Source organism: Onychomys torridus, chromosome 11 (assembly GCF_903995425.1).
Source record: "Onychomys torridus chromosome 11, mOncTor1.1, whole genome shotgun sequence".
Taxonomy (NCBI): Eukaryota; Metazoa; Chordata; class Mammalia; order Rodentia; family Cricetidae; genus Onychomys; species Onychomys torridus.
The window spans coordinates 20,546,698-20,568,734 of NC_050453.1; the positions used below are offsets into that span (position 1 = coordinate 20,546,698).

At 39.6% G+C, this 22,037-nt stretch overlaps 1 protein-coding gene across 1 annotated transcript in view; it reads right to left on the reverse strand.

Annotated features, from left to right (window-relative positions):
* Positions 1 to 22,037, reverse strand: part of Fmn2 (formin 2) — a 351,969-nt gene that overhangs the window by 6,535 nt on the left and 323,397 nt on the right. The gene's annotated exons all lie outside the window — the stretch shown is intronic.

A 22,037-nucleotide genomic window follows, 5' to 3' on the forward strand; every position in this document is an offset into this window, starting at 1 on the left:
TGAGTAAAATGAGTTTTGCTAAGAAAATATTTTTGCCTAAAGCAGAAAAGATAGGGAGGGGGGAGACAGGGAGGGAGAGAGGCAGAGGCAGATAGATAGAGACAGAGAGAGCTATATCTGGTGGCCACCTATATTCATCATTAGCCACATCACTGTTGTAGCATACCTTGATACAGAGCCATGCTCTGGAGGCCCCCTAAGATATATTCAGGCTTTCTGTACTGTGCCTAACTGTGTATATATTGGATATTTTCTGTTTCTTTCTGGAATTGCAACTCTAAACTCTCCTCACTAGAGCCAGAAAGCCTGCCTCAGGTTTCACTACTTCTATCTTCTTTAGCAGAGACAACCAGATAACTAAGCTGGCTTGAATAGCAACCTCAATTCTGAGTTTAGCACCAGGTAAAAGAATGGTATTTCTGAATCCACAAGAAGCCTTCCTAGCTCCTTCTCATCCCCTACTCCCACAAACAAGGCATATAGCTACGTTTGAGAGGATGAGGGGGCCAGAAGGCTGACTTATAAATGGCATCAGAACTCTACAATTTGAAGAGGAAAAACTTCCAAAGTATTGCAAACCCCAGACTGTGTTGTGTCATGCAAACTGCTTGTTCATGGTAAACCCTCAACACAAGTTCATTAAGGTAAAGATAGGAGGAGATACTATTACACTTTGTGTTTACATGCATGTATATGTGCAATAAACGTATTTGCTTGTGTGGCTGTGTGCATGCATGAGTGCTGATGCTCATGCATTGTGTGTTCATGTACACATGTGTCTGAAGGCTAGAGGTTGACCTCAGATGGCCATCTTACTTTTTGGGACAGTCCTTCATTGAACATAAAGTTATTGATTCAGCCAGAACTAGAAATGGACTTCAGACATCTACCTGTCTCTACCTCTTCCTACCCTCCACTATTAATTTATAGTGACAGATTGTAGTGCCACCGAGACCAAGAGACAGGGGAGGCAACAGTGATGGTGGTGAGGAATCAATTATCCTTGCTACAGATCTAATGGTTTTCTAGGTCTCACAAAATCCTACTACCACTGCTGTAACCAAAACACACAAACAAGACTGCCCTAGGCCATCAAGAAAAAAAATCCCGAGGGACAGTATACAAAGATCGTTAATTACAAAGCTGTAGCTGGAATTTACCTAAAAACTCCCACACAAAGTTTATTGCCTCAAAAATAAAATTGTGAATATTATCTGAAACGGAGTCACAAACTTTCTATACATGTAGATGGAATTTGCTTCTTTTCTCACAGAGCATGTGGGTGTCTGCTTCTTCATTCGGGTTTAATATAGTAAACTTAAAAGTTACTACATAAATAAGATCTAAAACCAGGAGACAGGAACAATTTTAAGGTTTACAATATCATAAAGACAGATTTAAATAAGAGACTATGGAACTAGTTCTTACAGGATTTGTTAACATTACTTTTAAGTTTTCATCATTTTTTATACAAATGAAAACTCAAACTGTGTCTGTTCCAAAACTAGATTCATTTGCATTAAGTGTTTTCTCAACAAAGGGAAAGGGTTTTCATTTCTGTTCTAATAAAGATGCATTTCCCACCCCTGAACCTTCTCTAGCCCCAGACCCATTTATTGTCAGGCAAATATATACAAAACGTTCAGTGTAGTTAAGTTTAAAAACAGTGTGTGAGATGACCGGGGAGATAGACTCAGATACAGACAGAAAAGAGAAACCAGACATCCCTGTAGCCTGTAGACAGAACAACCTCTATCCACCTTCTAGACCAAATGCCACTCTGGCCACAGGCTTATCAAGAAAAGATACACTCTCATCATTCAATAGGATGGGAAAGGCAGCTGCTTTCCCACTGCTAAACATCAATAATTTGGTCTACACAAGTATCTGTGGCAGACAGTCACGTCTCACTGGCTCCAGCTCAGCTTTCTGTGAGTCGTTGCCTTCACTCTGGGAGTTGAGATCTTTAGCAGTGGGAGAGGTTTAGGTTGAGTCTAGGGCAAGCACTTCATAGGTCTGAGATGCCCATTATGGAGAAACAGGCCCAGCATGAAGCTAACAGCACATGAATGTGTCATTCCTGCCACTTGAGAATGCACTTTTCCAAAAAAAATAAATAAATAACATCAAGTCTGTCTACAAATTAATTTTTGTTTTCAGCCTACAAAGTGGGAAAAGTGAGAAGCAGAGATCTTAGACCATGGTACGTTGGCAGAAATAGCTTAAGACTTCTGGGGCTCTTTCCAGATAGAGACAGAAAAGGTATCAGGTGTTGTGTGGAATTAAAGGTGATTTAAGGAAGTTTATTCTGTTGCTTCTTCTTTGTAACTCAAGTGATCTCAAACCCATGCATGCAAAACCACAAAGATCTGATAAATAATAAAAATAACCATCCCAAAGTCACTGATCATGACCACCAGGAGAAAGAGTGTCAGCTTCCTGCAGCTTCCATGCCTGAGTTGCATGCTGATCATTTTTCCCGTCCAGCCCTTATAGAAAACAGTAAGAAAGAGCTCAAGCAGATTCCGAAAGGGATGTGGAACCTAAGTGACAGGGGGTACAGAAGGGCACTGTGCTTCAGGTCCCCAGGGGCCTGACCCAAGGACAAGGGACCTGGGTTCACACTGAAGCCAAACCTCATACTCTGTCTCCCCGTACCCAAAACAAGTCTCCATTTCTATCACCCATGAAGGATACCTTCCAAAGAAACCACCTAACTCCAATCCTAACTCATGACAGTTAGATAGGTGAGCTCTATGATACTCTTCATAAAACACATGGATTTTCATAATCATAAAGAAAATTAACAGAGATGATTATTGCCAGCATTTCCTGAGATTCTTTCTTGGGACATATAGAGGTGAAAAGAGATAAAAGGAACATTTATTTACTTTACTTCTAATTGTACGCATATATGCATAAATGTGCATGCATGTGTGGTGTGTGTGTGTGTGTGTGTGTGTATGTGTGTGTGTGTGTGTGTGTGTGTGTGTGTGTGTGTGTGTATGCGAGCAAGTGGAGTCCAGATACTGATTTCATGTGTCTTCCTCTATTGTTCTTGCCCTTATTTTGAGGGATGGGTTGCTCACTGGATTTGGAACCCACCACTTCAATTAGATTAGCCTCAATCTGCTTGAGGCACCCCCATGCCCCAATTTGCCCATCTCTGATACTCCCCATGTTAGGGTGATAGACACATATTATCATCAAGCTCAGCTTCTACCGTGGGTGCTGGAGACCTGAACTCTGGTCCTCAAGTTTGTCTCTGGGTGTGTTTACAGAAGCAGGATGCCATTACATATTTGTGCAGACTGTACTTCAAAGCAAGGACTATGGCTATCTCTCTTTTCTACTTGCTGAATAATAAGTTCCTTGAGTTTAATCATCACAGATAGTCATTTTTAAGTTCCCAGAGCAAAATCTGAGCCCTCATACAGGTCATTTTTCCCCAGACACTCAGAAACAGCTGATTTGATGTGTTACCCATGATATATGATGAAAGTTCTAATTAGGGCTTTGACTTATGCCTCTTGGTTTTGTATCCCTTCTAGATTTGACTTGATCTTTGAGGTTACTGATTTACTGCTATTATTCTATCTTTAAATAACAATTAATTTTTAATGGATGTATATAAAATTCAAAGTTGTAAGACAGCCAAAGGTATTTTTTCCCTTCACAGGGATTGACTTTGTGTTCTGTATATGATGATAGGACCAGAGGGATTCGTGCCAAATGACCTCAGTAACAGTAGGCTATAATGTGAATTCACTCTATAAGACATTTGGCAAATCTCTCATGGGATGTTGGTGGGTTAATTACAGAAAAGATGGTTCCCTGAGAAGATACTTGGATAGGTTTATAGTGAGGACAACAGGGTAACTTCACACATGATTATGTCCCTTTTAAATACAACTGTATCTTACAACTCTTAACAAACAAAATAGATCATCACTGTCTCAAGGTTTTAAGAGAAAATACTTAGAAAAGTGAGTATCTTTCATATTGAAGAGAGGTTCTGTAATTGGACACATTTTAACCCGGAAAGCAAACATAGCAAGAGAAATATACAATCTACAGGCAGTCATCTCTGAAAATGAGAAACATTAGATTTGACTGGAGAAGATAAAATAACCATTACATATTCCTGACTGTTCTTTCTAGGAGGTGTTTTTGACATGGTTCTTTTCTAAGTGAAGGATGTAAATTATAGTTGGGAAAAAATGTAAAACTACAACTTACAGAAAAAAATTAAAGAATAAGTTTTTAAAAACAATTATTCAATATTAACTGACATAAAATTTTAAAGCTGAACCCAGGGAAGGTATATCTCAGTAGAAAAAGGTCAACAAAAATGCTAAGTAGACACATAAATACATACATATATACCCCCAACATACATACATACAATACACATGTAACAATAATAAAGAGTTTATTGACTTGAGAGGCATGGACATGGGAGGGGTTAGAGAGACAGTATCTGGGAGGGGATGGAGGGAGGAAAGGAAGGGGCAAAGTGATGTAATTCTATTTTAATTAAAACATTAACTTTAACTATGTTATGTAGTTTTGGAGGGAGTCAAATTAGACACAGGTTAGAATACTGACAAATCTTGGAAGCAGATAATGGAAACATTCGGGACAAAAAAAAAAACAAAAAAAAAAACAAAAAAACACAGTCAGAGAGGGCAGAGGTCTCAGACAAGCCTTGGAAGTGCTAACTGTCCATGCTATGAAGAGGAGAAACACCATTGATCTAGGGAATACATGAATTAACGCCAAGCTCATGGGTAGCTGTGTATGTAAACGAAGACCCCCTGATTCTGTGACATCAAGCTAGAGCACCATTTCATATCATTGGATATGGGAAAAAGCCTTCCAAGAAATCTGAAAGGTACTGTTTCAAATGTTTCCATAACTTCTTTTTTTCTTTTTATTCGTCTCTCATACATTACATAGTGACCAGTTTCCTTTCCTTCCCCTCTCTCTAGTCTCTCTCCATCACCTCCCTTTTTTTCTAGATCCCCACCCTCTCCATCTCTCCTCAAAAAAGAGCAGGCTTCCCAGGACATCAACTAAACACTACATAACAAAGAAAAATAAGACGAAGAACTTATTACCACATGAAGGCTGGACAAGGCAACCCCATAAGAGGAAAAGGGTCTCATGAGCAGGCGATAGAGTCAGCTTTCCCCCAACTCCCACTGTTAGGAATCTCACAAGAACACTACTCAGCCATAATGTATATCTAACTTTGTTTTTAATTGCAGCCCAAACAATTGAAACCTGTCTCATGCATGCTAGGCATGGACATCCTCTGAGCTGTATCCTCAGTCATTTAAAAAAAAACATTACTTCTAAAACCATTTTATGTTATGTATGAGTGATTGCCTAAATAAATGTCTGTGGACCAGGCCAGAAAAAGGCGCTGGATCCTTTGGGATGAGAGTCACAGATGGTTGTGAGCTACTATGTGGATGTTGGGAATTGAACCCAGTTCATTTAGAAGCACATCCAGTGCTCTTAACTATTGAGCAATCTCTCTAGTATCCTCAGCCATTTTTTTTTTTCTTCTTGTTTTCAAACTGAATTTTGAGACATGTTCTTACTAAGCTTTCGGGACTCAAACTTGTGATATTGGGCTCCTAAGTGTCAGGAATTAGAGGTTACCACACCTAGCTTCATCCCGTTTTGTGATAAGCTTAACTGAGTCTAAAATTCCAAAATTTGTGTCCACATGCATACTAAGATGTTTAAAGTTCTCATCACATTTCCCATCTCCATATTTTAATCTCTGATGGAGGAGACATAAAAATTGCTCTGCTCTCACGTGCCCTTTAGCTCCCATGGCACTTGCATTTCCATGACAGCCTGGTCTATATGTCTTTCCCTTAGGTATGTAAGAAAGGCCAGGTCATCCTATGCACACTGAAGAAATTTTAGGTTTCTTTAAAAATCTAAAAACAATAGTTACTGGTATCAGACACATACAATAGTAAAAAAAAAAACAGATCCTGTTACACATGATGGTACCAAATAGTAAAAAAAATTATATTTGACACCAAACTTGATCTTTTATTACAGGAAAATAAGGCTGTACAAATACATCTGATACTTTTTCCATTTTAAAAGATTATAATTATTATATTCCCCTTCCCTTTTGTTCCTCCAAACCCCCATATACTCACACATTTTCTTTTTCAAATTCATTGCCTCTTTTTTATTGTTACACAAACACACACACACACACACACACACACACACACACACACACACACCTATGTAACTTGAATACATAAATAAGTGAAAACCTGTTCAGTCCATGCAGTGTCACCAGTATTTACATACACTTAACCCCAGGCCAAGAACTACCGGAGCCCAAGAGAATGGAAGAAACAGTCTTCTCCAGGGAAGAGCCCCACCAGTTGCTCATCCAATACATCTGATTTTCTTCATAAAAACTTCCTTTTAATATTTCTATTTGTGATGAGGTGTGTGTGTGTGTGTGTGTGTGTGTGTGTGTGTGTGTGTGTGTGTGTGTGAGAGAGAGAGAGAGAGAGAGAGAGAGAGAGAGAGAGAGAGAGAGAGAGAGAACAAGACGGGAACTGAACTCAAGCCTTCATGTATGCTACTCAAAGAATTTTTTTAGGTGGTTCAGAAAAGCTTTGACCATAGCTAGTGAGACAGAAAATTAAACTCCCTTGGGATTTATGCTGTGATGCTCATTTTGACACCTGTCTAGCAAGCATGAAGTACACAAACCATTTGTAACTTACTTGCTGAAGGACTTGGTGGGGAATGTGAAGGAATGCAAGGGCTATTAGACATAGGAATTAGATTATAGTGAGTTTATCCAATTTCCTCTCAGTAAAACTCATAAAAGAGCACAACAAAGCTATTTATATCATAATGGCTTGGAATTGCACAAGAGGAAGAACAGCTTAATTAAGACTAAGATGTGGGAGACACAAGGCAGGGGCAAATGAAGGAAGCACACTCACTACAGGAGAATTAGTGTCTCAATCCCTCCTTTACTGGAATATTCCTATCTGGCTACAGATACGTCTTTTATCCCACCATCTGAAAATCACAAAACCTCAGAAAACGAAACCTTAGTCTACCTCCCTCCACCAGCTCCTCTTTTCACTACAGTCCTTTGAACGAACAAGTTCCTCACAATTGTGTCCTCTGGTTACTGTTTCCACTTCCTCTGCTTCCATCATCATTATCCCTCAGGGCTCTCGGAGTCTGCCTCAGTAGATGCTGAGTGCAAGGATCAATTGTGAGCCTTCTTCTCCCTCTAGTTAGCATAGCCAGGTCACATAAAGCTCTTATGGAATGCCCCCTCTTCTCAAACCGTGCCTGAACTTGTTCCACTGGACTATATTTCTGATCCCAGTGTTCCTTCTCCCTGACCTCTCTTCCTTGATGGCTCTGTTCCAGCCACTCTGGACTTCTCACTTAATATGCTTTCCCTCAGTGTCTCCAACTATCTGGGACTTTCCTCCTTCAGATTTCAACTAGTTTATTCTCTAATTACCTTCAAGTCCCTGCTTATGCACCACTTCTTAGACACTATCTTGCTATCTTACAACAACAACAAAAAATTCTCCAGCTCTGCCTTTCCTTGACCCAATAATGACTTCTCTATAAGTATATTGGAAGCTCTATCAGGGTAGAGATGTGCTGTTTTCATTTGCAACTCTAATCATTTGATAAACGACCTAGGCAAAGTGTATTGGCAAATTCTAAATTGAGAGGGAAGGATGGAGATATGGAGGGACATTCAGTGTTCAGGAGAGACATTAGTAGCAATTACCCTGTGGGTAATGATTATACATGGAAATGAAAATTCGAATAAAAGCATTCACCACGTCTCATTTCTCCCATGCCTTCCAAGCTACGTCTGTGCTCCTTAGAAAATGAATGTATGGTTGCCTCGCTGACTTGAAAACAGTGCCTCTTAGTGTAGACAAATTTTAACCATCTTATTAATAAAAAAACAAACCAGGAGCCAGATATTGGGGTGAATTCTGAAAGTTCACAGAAGCAGAACAAGCCACAGCTAACCTCACCTTCACAACTCCTCATCTGATCCTGTTTCTACAAATTCTCAGACTGGAAGCTTCTGAGTCCTCACCCGAATGGATCTCAGCTGAACTGCTGCTAAAAGTCTAAAAGCTCAAAGCCTAAAAATTTTGCCTCTAGTTCCTGGTCCTCTTGCCTTATATACCTTTCTTCTTCCTGCTGTCACTTCCTAGGATTAAAGACAGGTATCTTTCCCAAGTAAGACAAGAGATCTCTAGTCCTGGGATTAAAGGTGTGTGCCACCATGCCTAGCTCTGTTTCCAGTGTGGCCTTGAACTTACAGAGATCCAAATGGATCTCTGCCTCTGGAATGTTAGGATAAAGGGTGTGTGCCACCACTATCTGGCCTCTATGTCTAACCTAGTGGCTGTTCTGTTCTCTAACCCCAGATAAGTTTTATTAGAGTACCCAATATATTGGGGGGACACAATATATCACATCATAGAGAATTTCTTTCAGAGCAAGAAGGGTGAATGATTTGGCCTGCTGATGCCAAGGAGTGGAGAGCAGAGGAGATGTGTAATTGAAGAAGAAAGATGGATACAGAAAACAAAGGCAGAACGGACGACAGGAGGGGATAAAGGTCAGACTGAACAGGAAGCTTGGTGGATGCGATGCAGCAAGGAAACTCTGCAATAATTACTGAAGTGAGGAGGACACCTCAGAGCAGTAGAAAATCTGAATGGGTCTCCACAGTTAACCCTACACACCAGCAGCTTCATTAAGAGACTGATATGTCCCCGTGCTACTAGACAGAATGGGGAACCAGTATACCTGCATAGTTCACTCAGGCGGATACACATTCATCCTACAATCCTTTACCCCAAAACTTTGTGGCCAGATATGTTACAGAATGGAGACATTTCTCCATTTCAGGCAGGTGTATGGCACACTACCAGAAGGGTCAGAGAACATGAAATAATAAAACACAGTATTTCTATGGTAAGTTTATGAAAAGCTGCATGTGCAGAGGTTAAAAACACCCTCAGAAAAGTTGAGTTTTGCTGACAGATAAGTTTGCAGCAACTCTACGAATGAATAACTTTTTTGTTTCATAGCGTTTGTGTGTCTTCAAACTGCAGGTAAGAGACCATGACTCCAGACTACAAGATGATGAGTGACACCATATCTGTCATTGTCCTCAGAAGCTTGTAGGACTTGTGTGCAGTATTATTGTATCGTGTTAGGCCATGTTCAGTGGATGATCCCTGGGAGGCCTGCTATTTTTTTCTTTTTGGGGGGCCAGAGGAAGAGGAGGAAAAGTGGATCTGGGGAGAAGGAAGGTAGAGGAGGACTAGGAGGAGTGGAGGGAAGGGAAAATGTGGTTGGAATGTAATGTATGAGAGAAGAATAAAAGTTAAAAAACAAAACAAAACAAAAGAATAGTTCAACCCCCGCCCCAAAGTTTATAAACTCCCTTATCAGGTAAGCCATTAAATAACCAAGTAGAGAATGGAAATGCTCTCTAGGAATCAAGTATTTGGATACGAGAACTTAATTCTTAGCTTTACAAAAGCAGAATGCAAAACATCTTGCTCCTAACACCTGTTCATGAAGAGAGACTACATACTTGATGGTCAGGTCAGCTTATTTCCACCCTGTGATGACCCACCAGCTTTCTGATGGTTAAATTCCTGCTTCTCAGTTGAGACATTGGGTATAGTGCTTGGCTCTTGTCTTTCTCATCTGAATGTGGAGCAGTCTACTGGACTGCACTCAGTGGCAGAGTGGAATGGGGAAAGTTTATCTTTACTGCTGAGAGATCAGGTAGAAAACTCCCAAGTGGGCAGCAGGCAAAGCTTTATGCACAGTGATGTTGCCTTCTCAGACATGTTTGAGTTCTTCTTAAATCATTGTCTGATTTCCAGTATCCATCCATCCATCTTTGCAAAACCAACAATTCCCTCTTCACCATTATATCTAACTCACCATCCATGTTATCTAGCCTTTAGCTCCTGACTTACTTCCTGCTCTAAACAGACCCAGCTTCACTTCTATGTCAAACTCCAAATTGTGTTTCTAGTTTTGTTCATGCTCTGGCTTAATTTTTAAATGAGAGGACTACAATGTGCAGAGAGCTAGGGGCTCAATCTTTTTTCTTTAAAGCCTACAATATGGCTCTGCACTAAATGGGGATCTGTAATATGCTAGACTGAAACCCATTAACAATCATAACCAGCTAGAGTGAAATGGGCTGATGAAGAAATGAAAAGAATAAACTTGCATAAATACTGTGGATTCACACTAAAGAATGCTCACCCAATTCATTCTGTATAACTGGGTACCATGGAAACATACGTCTGCCTTCCTTGTGCCAGTTACATGTGGATATTGCTGCTTATAAAAAGACAATATGGGTTTCCTGGCAGGGAAGTGATGTGTAGCTTCCCTGTGTTCTCAACCTTCTATTTTAAGCACTACTGTCTATCTTAATTTATTACATTTCATTAATCTCCTTCTATAATCTATGCTTCACCCCCACACTTCTGCTTTTCCAAATTCTACTTCACTCTATCCAGTTCTTCTTCGCTGTCCTGTTCACAGGGAGGAATGCACTATGTTCATATACAACAATAGCCAGATTTTTTTTTTTTTTTTTTTTTTGAGATAAGGTCCCACCATGTAGCCTTGACTGGCCTGAGCTTCACTGTGTATACCAGGCTGGCCTCAAACACAGAAATCTGCCTCTACTTCTCTGGCATTGGGATTAAAGGCTAACATATGAAGCTTGTACCAATAGTCATAATTTTTAAAGACCTACAGTACTATTCAAAAGACTTAGCACCTGCAATGAGCCAGTCACTGTGTTAGAAATTTTGCAGCTAATATCATGAATTGCTTCAATACCAAATAAATTTGAAATCACTATTTCAGTTCTCCAAGTTAGAAAGTAATGCCAATTAAGCTTAACTAACTTCCCAGTTTCACCATGGTATAATTGGCAGCATGCAAATTATTAACTTGGAAATACAAACTTTAGAAACAATATAAGGTAGAATAGAGCTGTTCTTTGAATTCCAATGTTAAGTCTTTCTAATATAACATCTTGCCTTTAGAACATGAACTTGATGATAATGCTATTTGAGAAGTTTTGGTATGGAAAAGATTGTGTCAAGTGTTGTCTATTCAGTGATTCATTTAACTCCCTCCAGAAACTAGATATTATTAGTACCTCTATTTTATAAATGGGAGAACTGAGGCTCAGAATGGTAAGCCAATATGCCAAGGGTTGTAAATACACTACTAGAGACATATGTTAAGTCCAGGTCTTGTACAGTATAAGTCCATGTTTCTATCACATGTTACATTTAGCTTTTCTAAGAATGAAAGTTCTGGAAGAATGAGGGGCTGTAGGAAACCAACCCATGGGTGAACTCAGAACAGAGTTATGGGCACATCCATATTAAAATTTAAGGATGCATTAATAGCCACATGAAGTCTCAGTTTTAAAATGATCTTCTGTGTTATCTGCGAGGATCAAAAAAATCCCTTAACTGAGGAAATGTACCCCTTCGTGTCTCGTCTTATTCACCTCCCCCACAGTCGGAAAACTTTAAAGTGGCCAAATGTAATTTAAACAAACTTTCCAAAAATGTTCACCCTAGGCCCTAGGATTTGAACCCTAGAGGTTAATTTTAAAAAACGATCCCATCTAATAAAATTAAGACTGATTATGAATACACTCTGATGTGTTTTACTTCTGCAAGATACAGAATGTCTAGATACATGATGGTAATTGCAACAATTTGAGGATTAAAGGCTGCCAGACATGGTGTGCATGTCTCCAATCACAGTACTTGAGGTGCAGAAGCCAGAGGACTGCAAGTGTGAAAGTGAGCCTGGGTCACCCTGGGAGACACTCACTATCTTATAAACCTGAGAGCCAGGGATGGAGCTCCCAGTAGAGCTTTTACCTATTCAATCAAGGGTTCTTTCCTTTTTCCTCACCTAATGATGTTTAGACACTCATTTCCAACACATCTTTTTTGACAATTTAAAATTCTGAGGAATAGGCATTCCCATATATAGCCTTTAAGTTCTGACTATTTTAAATGATGAAAATGAATCCTATTCCCTATGAATATTCATTATTTATCTGATAGAAAATGAATGTTTGTGTTACTGAATTTTGGATTTTAATTTTCAACATGGTAGTCAATGCAGCCCATCTCAGATACCAAAATAGGCTAAAATAATATTAAAGAAAAAAATTGCTTAGAGTAAAATGCTAAATCATTAATATAACTGTGCATATTTTCTTCCTTCTTAAAAGCAACTATACATATCATGTCTCCTTACTGAATGTTCCAATACTCATGTGTTACCACAGTGTTGTTTAGATGATTTTAAATAGGTACACTTTCTGCAGCTCAGTAGTTTTGCTCCCTCCTGATTCATAATTTGTTGGAGACAAAGGTCATTTCGGGGTTAATGAAACTCAAGGGATCCATACGCTCTCAGGAGCCAGCAGGTGAATTTAATGTGGGCTGCTGGCTTTTCCTCCAGGGCACGCTCTAATCATGGTCTCTCCTGGAACCATTCCAGGGGAAGAAGGACATTATGAAGCCCAAGAAAAGATGGACATGACCTCAGAGTACTATGTCCTTTCCATCTTTGGACAAACAGCCTTAGGCTCACAACCAACACTGCTAGAGTTCTATGTTCATTAAGACTACTTGCTACCAGAAGCTTGAGCAGTAGTTCAGCCTTTAAGAGTACTGGGTGCCTTTTCCAGAGGACAGAGGGTCAGTTTCCAGCCCCCAAATAGTGGCTCATAATCATCTGTAATTCTAATTCCAGGGGATCTGACATCTTCTCTGTCCTAGATTACAAGGCTCACAAGGAGTGCATAGACATACATGCAAGGAAAATTCCCAAATACATAAAAATTAATTTAAACACCTGTTAGCAAAAAATAGTATTTAATTATAACAAACAAGAAATAAATACTCTAGGGATGGAATGGATCTACTACCTGGCCTTACTCTGGAACCAGCACACCTTGACTCCTTAGCTTCCCTTTGCCAGGTAGAACCCAGAATGATCTCTACCCAAGTGATGACCCATACCAGGAGAGGTCTGTGCCCTTGTACAAATGTAGAGGTGACCCTTCTTGAGATGTAGGCATAACTAACAGTACTTCAGATGGCTTCCCATTGAATGTTAAATCATTCAGGGAAGGTCTCAGCAAGGAGACAGAGCTGTCTTTCTTTAGAGGGAGATCAATGAACTGTGGAGACACATTGGCTTTTATGGAGACAGGGTGTGTGATACTCGGTGCCGGCTGAACTGTAAGTTCTAAAGGAAAGGGGTGGCTGGGGTAATCAATTGGAGGTGGAACATGGCCAGGGCAAAGTGGAGAGGATGGAGACAGAGCTGATAGATTATTTAGAGGATGCTTAACTTCGCCAAGATACAATGACAGATAAGAGTGATTAGATAAACTTTCCAAACTTTGAAAGGTTTTGAGGGATCAGGGATTCTGGGTGTTATTACAGACCTCATCCAGGCAGTAGAGGCACAAATATGACAAAATAGAAGCAACAAAATATAAATGGGCCTCTGGTGGGTCTACATGTTAATGTTAACATAAATGGGAGAGGCTACAATACAAAAGTGCTTTTGTATCAATTTAGGGATTCTATTAGGCACAACTCTATATTTACTTATTTGGCCTTGCATTGTTACTCTTAAAATGTAAAATTAAAGCAACACAACTCAAGGATTATTGTTACAAAAGGAAAAAAAAATCAATGTAACCCTGTGAGGGAATGGATTTGCCAACTGGCTAGATTATGATAAAAATTTCTGGATGTATACAGATAACTAGACATTATAAGTGTGTCATAATTTGTCAACTATATCTGAATAGAGTAAAAAAAAATTCTGCATATAAAAAACTTAAGCAATGATGATTTAAAGTTTGGAGTTCACTTTCAAGTAGGAGCAAACTGTAACCAACGGCTTTTCCATAAAGCAAAAAAACAAAAAACAAAAACAACCCACAGCTATCTATGTGACACTAATTTGTCCTGAGGGCTGTCGTTCAGTTGATGGACATTTGAGTTGACTGCAAATGTCAACAACCAAGGCTGCACTGTAATTTCGTAGCTAGTTCTTCAACATCAGCAAGGTTCGCTTCCATAGAGTGTCTGCTTGCTCCTAAGTACAATATAAAAGGCCTTTCTCTATTGCTGTCTGTCTCTCCCTCCCCCAAAAGACCCCAGACAAACAAAGAACAACAAGAAAATGTCTTGGTTCTTCCCTGTCATTGGCTTTGTACAGAGACTAATATCAATGACATGGCCAAGGTAACCTCATACTTCTGTATCTCTCAAGCCTAGCTTCTAATTAGACAGTATTGATTCTAAAGCCCCATTTTTTTTTAAGTGCAGAAGAATCATCTCTGACTTCTCAAACATATTACTCTCCACAGTGGGAAAGTGGTAGTGTTTGAGAGGAAATCCCGGAGGCAGATGGAGGAGTGGCTCCTGCCTTGGAATTATCCCACCCCAAAGAGTCAGAGTCAGCAGCAAGCAAGGAAGGCCATGGCAGGAAGGCCTGTGGAGAGCACTATGATTCCAAAGGTTTTAGTTATCTTAAAAATTCAGGCTCCAGCAGAAGTACTCACAAAGCAAACTATTTGGTAATTTTCCATTATACAAACCTGATAGATCTGCTCATCTTCCTGTAACGGAATAAAACTGTGATGTTATTTGAAATTATTTATCTTAAAGGAAGTGAGAATTACCCCCTTAAAAAAATCCTTTTATAGGAGCAGTTTTCAGCCCATATAAGTTGAAAGATACTATTTTTGAGGGATAATTTTTGACTCATGTTTTCCAGGAAGTATATTTTGATCTAAGATATTTCTACTATAAACTTGGCTAAATCAACAAACATACTTTTAAGAAATGCTGATGGGAAACTATGAATGGCTCAGACGCCTCATAGGCTCCCACAATCTCACTCCAAGACTGGATAGCATCATTGAAACACTAAAGCAGACATACCTCTGGACAGGCTGTTTTCTTGGTTTGGGGCGATGACTTTCTATTTAGGTCTTTAATTACAACTCTTGGGGGCTGCTTCAGCCTTTGAATGGAACACTTTCCCTTCAACTTTTCCCTTCTGTCCCTTCATTTCTCCCCTTCCCCCTCCCTCTCTCTCCCTCTAGGGCCTTGTGCATGCTGGGCAAACACACTACCAAGAACTTGTATCCTTAGTTCACATGTTTTGTTTTGCTTTTCTTTATTTTTTTTTTTTTTTATTTTTATGGTCTGAGGATAGAACTCAAGAAGCATTTGAGAAAAGTTTCCCAAAAGGATGGCAAGACAAAGAAGCCATTTTTTGAAGAACTTTTTTAAAGACAAAGTTCTTTACTATTTAGGTATCCTCCTGGAACGTGTACCTCCTTCTAGGAGAACTAAGCTTTACAAAGAGAATGTGCTAACATCCAGAGTGTAAAAAGGCGGTTTAGGAGAAGAAAGGGCAGGCTGACACTTCCTGAATCTTTCATAACGTGACTGACATTAGCTTGGTAATGCCTGAGAAGACACTTAGAATCATACTCCCCCAAACTGGGAGCACCAGGCCTGTGTAGACCTTCCTCCAAACAACACACCTCAATTCCTGCAGCTCCCATGACCTCAAATAATCTAGAGTACCACATCTTTCGCCTAAGCCATAGTGATTTCCTAACTTACTTCTCACTGCCACTCTCCCATGCACTGCCCATGTCACACACAATGATCTCATCACACACATCCTATCCAATTCCCCTCCTGCCAAACTGTTGATTTTCTACCTGATAAGTAATAACAGTTTATCACTCATGATGAATCTGACATGATCTGGACTGTGAAGCCCTGGCACACTTCACCAGTTTCTTTGTATTACTTGTCTTTCTTGGAAAACACACAACCATTTCCATCCTATGCTCTGTTATGTCTCCACACATGGCCGGAATTTTAAACTCCATATGTGCTCCAAACCTTGTCCCCCTGGCTGTTCTTTCTAATGATCTTCAACTTCTGATTCCTCTTTATTTCCTAAATCCATAGCTAAGATACATACTTTCACTTATTGTCTACTTTTCTAGTTAAAGGTCAAGATCTGTATAGCCAGGGGTGCTGCCTGAAGTATGGAAGAACATAAATAATCACAAAACACCCTGCCCTCCCCATTACACTTTAAGGTATGTAAATTAGGACCAGCCAAGAATGCAGACTCTCCTCACATACTTAGCTTCTTGTTACCATTTTGGCAATCTGGTTTGTCAACTGTCTTGCCAAACCTCCAGTACTAGAGAGTTGGCAATAGGAAGACAATAGCTTTATTGGTCATTTCTCTAAAGCTGGTGCCTGAATGGAAAGGACAAATGATCAGCCAATGTCATTACCAGAACCACACAACAGCACAGAACTGGATCAGGGAGGGGATTTCAGCAGCTGGGATGTCAATGGGCTGGTAAAGGAGACTAGCATGGACAAAGCTCTCAATTCAGTCTCTACCTCAGCAACTATGGTGGCAAATACCTGTACTTCCAGCAAGGTGGAGGCAGAAGGGTCAGGGTTTTAAGGTCACGCTGTTGGCTACTTAGTGAGTTTGAGGCTGGACTATGCTACATGAGATCTGTCTCACAAAAAGGTGGGTAATGGGAAGTTCACTTCTCTGTGTCTGTTGATATTTATTTTCAATTGCCATGAAAGTGGTTTCTTCCTTCCCAAACTTTTCTCTGCTAACATCACACCTAAATCTGAACATACAGAGCACTTAAATACAAATTTTGGAAAGAATTTCAACATGGCACTAGAAATCTCCAATATAATCTCTGATTTTGTAAGAACAAATATCCAAATCATTTCTAATCACAGACTTCAGCTGAGCTGAATGCATACTGATTGCCACGGGCTCGTGCAATTACAGGGGAAGCTAGTCCTTCTCGTGGTTTATCAAAGACTACCTGCTTTGCAGTAAAACAAACTAGCAAATTAAATTAGACAATATTTTAAACATAACTCATATTAATGTCTCAATTGATTCATTGAATTAAAATGTCTACCTGATTAAAAAGGAAATTATGGTATACCACACTTCATGGAGCTTGGGCGCCAGTTTTCTGGAGAAAGATTTTGTTGTCTAAAATGATTTTAGTGCTTTAAATCATCTTTAAAAAAATCTTGGATGGGCTCTAAGCTCTGTGTTCAAAGTCTTCTGGCTAGACCTCAGCCCCTCCTCATTCTCTGCTGTATGTTACACTGCTCAGTGCTAGACTGTACAATCAAGGAAGAAGAGACTGCCTACAGAAGGCTTGACAACTTCAATGCTGAGTGAAGTTCAAGGAGTATTGAATGAATAACAAAAAATATAACTCCACAGAGTCATGTGGCTGAAAATTCTGGATGAAAACTGATTTCAAATCACAGTAAAGAGGGGTGAGGAGTAGAGTTGTTCTAGGGTGGGCTACCCTCTTCTAGGAGCTAACCTGAAGCCTATAAATCAGGGACCAAGACGTATATATGTGCTTAATTATTTGGGCTTTTATCCCATCTCCACAAGGTCTTACTAATGTGGCTGAGTGACACTATTGTAAAGTTTTCCTATGGTCTTACATAATACAAGCATATTCTGTGAGATATTAGGGAAGAGGGGACTTGGTAGAATTTGTTAACATGTCCCTGACTTCTAAATATTGCAGGGAAATGGAATTTTTAAAATTTATTTTTCATGTTTTATGTTTTTCAGTGATGGCATGTCTGAATCTTTTTAAAAAGAAGATTTCTTATTAATAAATAAGACCACTTTTATTGACTTTTCATAAAGCCAGTGGGCTAGTGGTCTATATAAAAAAAAGCAATATTCTATCATATCAGACAACATTCATATAGAAGCATAGTGTATAGTAACATTTTAAACAAAAGTTCATCCTCACATGCAAAACAGACACATTTTACCTAACCAAAAAGGTAACTGTCATAGCAATACCTTGCATTTATAAATTCTCTTTTTAGAATGATGTCATCCCTTATTAATACATTAAATCATCTTATTAGAGACACAATATGGATGCCATTTATAGTCAATGACAGAGAAACAGTCAAAGAACCCCTAAACATGTAGCTTCTGATATGGAGATATATATGTACATCTCTTCATTCTATCTACACATTGATGTTGCAAGAGAGGTGTAATCACCTCCAATTTACAGGTGAGGAAAGGATGACTCTTGATGGATAAATGACCTTCCAGACAACTCCACAGTTAATAACTGGGAGATAACTAAAACCCCCAGGCTTTTCAAACCACATCTCCTAGAAAGAGGGCAGATCTACTCAACAAGAATGAGGGGGAACTCATGATATCAGAAAACACATCAATGGAATCTCACAAGTTATCCAGACAAGGCCAGAAAAGCAGAGTTCTACTCTATGATGAGATATCAGTTAGAAATCAAATGGGGAGGAATATTCATACAGGACTTAAAACCTTGAAGAATCATTTATTTATGAATACCAAATGAGAAGATGGGAAATTCCCAATGGTATAACCAATATCATTGTTCAGATTATTTCTGCATACTCAACCAAAACATTTCCTTTTTGAAACTCAGGAAGTAACTGAAACCTATTAGGTCAGGAAGTTAGAGGATACACAAGGCTACTCCCTATAGTAAAAAAGCAGCAACACTCTCTGGGGACATGTGACTTTCTGGTCAGCTGAGCTGTCTGTGAACTGGGCAGGAAGCATCAGGGATGCAGCTTTTGTGAGTCACTGCCCATGTAAGATGGGCTTTTTGGAATGCAGCAGTTGGCTATGCTCCAGTATCACTTCAAACTACAAGTAACCCCATAGTTCACTGGTTTACTGAGCTAGATGTGAATGAAACCGTTTCTTTGGTTTGTCATTGGTGCCCTAGCTGGAGTAAAGAGATCTTTGATTGCATCTCCCAGTAAAAGCTACATAACACATTAAACTGAGGTAGCAGTTCACTCTTTCTTTTCTTTCTTTTGAAACTGTTTTTCCCTTACCCCTCCCACGCCCCCCCCCCCCGCAAAAAAAAAAAAAAAAAAAAAAATCCTGCTATGAAGCGAACTGCCAGTCATGGCAAGCCTGACTAGAGGAATGGGTTGAAGTGTAATTGAGCTATTTGTGATAGGCCCTGGCTGGCCATAGTGGGAGAGCCAAAACTGGCCAGAGTTCATTTGGAGTTTACCCTGGAATTCTTCTAGAGGGTGCTAGAGAGTGCTTTCTATGCCTAGGTTGTGAAAATGTTAGCCATGCCTATTCATGAAGGCCACAGGACATTAGTCTACTGTTAAAGAAAAAGCTTGACAATTAAATGGACCCAGAGAAGAAAGTGGGATTAGAAGGTGGCCAGAGGAAGGTAGTGAAAAGGGGAAGGATGTGGGCAGGAAAGACAAACAATGACAAGAAATGAGGGAAGGAGGAAGAAAATAGAAGGGTAGAGAGAAGATATTTAAAAAGAAACAAAGGGAATGCTCTTTCAGAGGAACTGGGTTTGAGTCCCAGCACCAACTACCTGTAAATCTGGTTATCGAGAATCCAATGCCCTCTTCTGGTTTCTGTGGGCAATGCAGCCACATGGTCCACAGATACTCAGGCAAAATACCCAGTCACATAACGAAATTTAAGAAAGTTTTTTTTTTGTTGTTGTTATTGTTTTGTTTGTTTTTTAGAGAAATAGAAAAAACAAACAGAGAAAAAGTGGTCCAGAGATGCATGCCCAACCCACTATTACCAGGAGAGTTCTGCATCTGGGCATTTCACAGACAAATTCCTCTCCCACCCTTCTGTAGCCTGACTGTCTAAATAAGAGCTTGCATTTTGCTCAAGGTATTTGGAGTAGGGTTTTTAATGACCCACAATGATCAACTTAAAATTACGTGAAAAAACATGTTCATTACTCTAGTGAGCTAGGTTTGTACTCCCATGTCTGTGTCATTGACAGTGACATAACAGGTTAAATCATTAAATATATACAGATGCACCAAAGGAAAACACTGTGGGTCAGTCAGTCACTGGCGAACATTCCCCCAGAAATACGGCAATAACCTCACTGTGAAATCAATACTATAACGCAAGCAAAAGAATTTATAGCACAAAATAAAACACTGGATGTAGACTGCTATTTGTTGTTTTGAAATGATTCATTTTCAAACACGGACCTCACATTTTTGTTTTACTATGCCGTGTATTCAGCTTTGAGCAAAGGGACAACACTGTGCAAACACTTCTGATCAATGGCTCCACTCTTCAAAGTAGCCTGGTCATCATTTGCTGAGAGGCATAACAGATGCCAGTCCTTCCTGGCCTGCCACATGTCCTGCCTCAGCCCTTTATCCCAAGCAAATGTAGTAAAATTACAAGTGGATAGCTAGGATCATCTAGATTCAGCCAATCACAATACAGCCACAATGAAATACAGTCATCAGCTGTGTGTCCAAATGCCCTTAGTATATTTCTAAGGCTGTGACAAGTTCAAGACATCAGAAAGAAGTCTGGCTGGACAAAGGAGTTAAAAAATGAAGACGGCCTTGTCTGAGCATGTCAGACTCAATAACTCAAGTGTGGTGAGACTGGTATTGTTAGTGTCACCTAGAAACAGTATTTCTTGGGAATGGTGATGTTAGAATTGATTTTAGGGTACAGTGTGTCTGAATCAGTGAGCCTCGACATTTTCTTAACCAGAGTTTATGTTCTGTCTGGTGATGCGGCAAATAATGATGATTGAGTCCACCTTGCCCCACCTTGCATCTGTGACATGCTTACTCACCTGATATGTGGCAGGGCAGCTATTCTTGTACTTATTCCTATCTTGTTGATATCCAAATTGGACCAGTTCTATTTTCACTTAGGTCTCAAATCCAAGAGATGCTACCAAAAACTGTTCTATAAGAAATGCTATGCTTTCCACTTTCAATAACAGGGTGAGTGGGTTTCAGATGCTTTTCTAGGTTAAAAAAAATTAAATTTAGAGATTTAAGAAGGGAAGTAAGATAATGTGGTAGAGTTGAAAAATGTTTCTCCTTTATAACCCTCTAAACGGAGCAAGCATTTTGGTGGGTGGAGAATAAAAATAACATTTAATATATGAATGAAGGGATATGTAAATGAATGTATGACCGAACAGTGACTGGAGGATAACTATCATTTGTGTGTGATATATGAGTGTGTGGTTGTGTGTAGATATATGTGTGCAGGTACACATGGACCTATGTGGGGGCCAGAGGTTGACTTCGGGTGACTTCTACAATTGTTTCTCCATCTTATTTTTTGAGATAGAGTCTCTCATTGAACCTGACACTTACTGACTAGGCTAGATTTGAGGGGCCAGTGAGCCACAAGAGGAGATGCACAGCTTTAGGTGTGGAAGTGAGGCCATGTCTGCATCATATATTTGCACAAAAATGCTGGCAATTAACTCTGTTTACTTAAGGAGATGGAGAAGCCTACTCGTAAATGAAAACTAGGTGCACATCATGGTGTATACACAAGCAGACTAGCCAGAAAATAATAAGTATGAAACTATGTAATATTATACAGAGATGAACCGAGTCCCTCAGGATGTAAGCTCTCCAAGGAACTAAAACAAAGTGGTTGTTCGTACAGGGATGTGAGGAAGTGTGCTAATTGGTTCTGTGTTAGGATTTGCTTTCTGGGTGGATTATGTTTCTCTTTCATTTTCCCACTAGACCCAGCTATTTGGGGAGGCTGCCCTGGGAGGGCTAGCTTTCTTCATGAGTTAATATTCAATATGCCTTTGTGGATTTTCATAATCCCTGAGATGTTATTTCACATACTCAAGACGGAAAAATCTCTCTTCATTCTCGAACAGATTTATTTTAGGAAATGTGCTGTCATTCCACAAGAATCTTGAGGGATCTTTTCAAAAAGCATGATCATCTGGTTTGGGGAGACACCTGGGT